Raw genomic sequence first — 2,158 nt, 5'->3', positions numbered from 1 at the left:
AACTCAGCACCGCCTTCCTAACCTGCAATCTTCTTCCCGACCTCTCCGCCCCCACCCCCGTCTGACCTATCACCCTCACCTTGACCTCTTTCCACCTATCACATTTCCGACGCCCCTCCCCCAAGTCCCTCCTCCCTATCTTTTATCTTAGCCTGCTGGACAAACTGTCCTCATTCCTGAAGAAGGGCTAATGCCCGAAACGTCGATTCTCCTGTTCCCTAGATGCTGCCTGACCTGCTGCGCTTTTCCAGCAACACATTTCCATCTCCACACAAAGGCTGCCTTGCTGATCTTTGAGAGGCCCTATTCTCTCCCTAGTTACCGTTTTGTCCTTAAAGTGTTTGTAAAAACCCTTTGGATTCTCCTTAACTCTATTTTCCAAAGCTATCTCATCCCCTTTTTGCCCTCCTGATTTCCCTCTTAAGTATACTCCTTCTGCCTTTAAACTCTTCTAAGGGTTTACTTGATCCACCCTGTCTATTGTGGTTGGTTAAATTAAAGTGAGAGAAATGGCTCTTAAAATTGTGAAAGAGGTTCTGGAGTTTGAAGATGATTCCTAAATTTGCCAAGAATGTTTAGAAAGAAAAGAAAGGACCATACACTTAGAATTGGCAAAGAGGTTAGAATTGGGTTTAACCAAAGACAAAAGTAAAGCTGAAATTGTAAGGGAATTACTGAAACACTTAGGTGTGTCAGACAAGTGTAGTAGAGTTAGAAAAATTACAATTGAGGAAAATGGAGTTAGAAGTTAAACAAGGGAGATAGAGAGGGAGAGAGAGGGGAAAAAGAGAGAGGAAGAAGGTTCTTAGTTGAGCAAAGAGAGAGAAGAAAGTGAGAGAGAAAGAGATAGAGAAGAAAGGGAGAGAGAAAGAGAGGGAAGATTCTTAGCTGAGCAAAAAGAGAGAGAATTTGAAATTGAGAAGTTGCAACTTAGTCAGCAAAGAATGGAGATTAAAAGAGAAGGTAGTGACATATACAAATATGTCAAAACTCTGCCACATTTTGAAGAGAAAGATGTCAAAGCCTTCTTTATTTCGTTACGCAGATGGGGTGGTCCGAGGATTTATGGGTGATGCTCGTTCAGACTAAACTGGCAGGCAGAGCTAGTGAGGTATTTGCCACGCTGTCAGAAGAGGGGTCAAGAGATTATGAAGAGGTGAAACAGGCTATGTTAAGTGCTTGTGAAATGGTACCAGAAGAATATAGACAGCTGTTCAGAAACACAAAGAAGGAACCAGGTGAGACTTAAGTTGAGTTGGAAAGAATTAAACATGGTCATTTTGATAGATGGCTGCATGCTTTAAAGATGGAGAAGACCAATGAGGCTCTAAGGGAAATTATTCTGCTGGAGGAGTTTAAAAGCTCACTTCCAATGATGATAAGAATTCATGTGGAGGAACAGAAAGTTCAGAAAGTGAGAAGGGCAGCAAAATTAGCAGATTAATACACGTTGGTGCATAAGACAAGCTTCCAGCCAGAATTTCATCCTGTGAGGGATAGAAATTGGGAGAAGGGGAGATCCTACACTATGAAAGAAAGAGTAGAGAACACTGGTAAGTGTTTACTACATATTAAAGAAGCCCAAGAGGGTGGAAAGGAGGTGAAAGGCCTCAGGTGTTTCCACTGTGGTAAAGTGGGACAGGTAAAGTCACAGTGCTGGTCGTTAAAGAAAGGCATGGTGGGAAAAAAATGTGGTAAAAGAAGCTAAACCAGTGGCATTAGTGAAAGTAGTAAAGGAAACCCCAAGAAAAGCCGCGGAGCTGCAGGAGAGTTCACAGCCTCGGCAGGGGCAGGGTATGGTGTTAGTACCTGATCTCTATAAAGAGTTTGCCTCTGTGGATAAATTTTACTCAGAAAGAACAGGAGGAGAAGGACAAGAAGTTATAATTTTGAGAGATACAGGATCGAACCAATCTCTAGTAGTAAGAGATGAGCAAATTTGCACTCTTTCTGATCTGTTACCTGGGAATGTGGTAATTTGTGGGATAGATGGACAGAAATTTAGCATTCCCCTATGTAAGATCAGGTTGGAGTGCCAACTCAAGACTGGAGAAGTTACAGTGGGAGTGACTGACAGAATGTCAGTTCCCGGAATCCAGTTTGTTCTTGGGAATGATTTGGCAGGGTCCAAGGTGGGAGTGACACCCCCTTGTTGTGG

The sequence above is a fragment of the Chiloscyllium plagiosum genome, chromosome 36 (assembly GCF_004010195.1).
Source record: "Chiloscyllium plagiosum isolate BGI_BamShark_2017 chromosome 36, ASM401019v2, whole genome shotgun sequence".
NCBI classification, from domain to species: Eukaryota; Metazoa; Chordata; class Chondrichthyes; order Orectolobiformes; family Hemiscylliidae; genus Chiloscyllium; species Chiloscyllium plagiosum.
The sequence above is the reverse complement of the archived record's forward strand: the minus strand, read 5'-3'. Positions refer to the sequence as shown.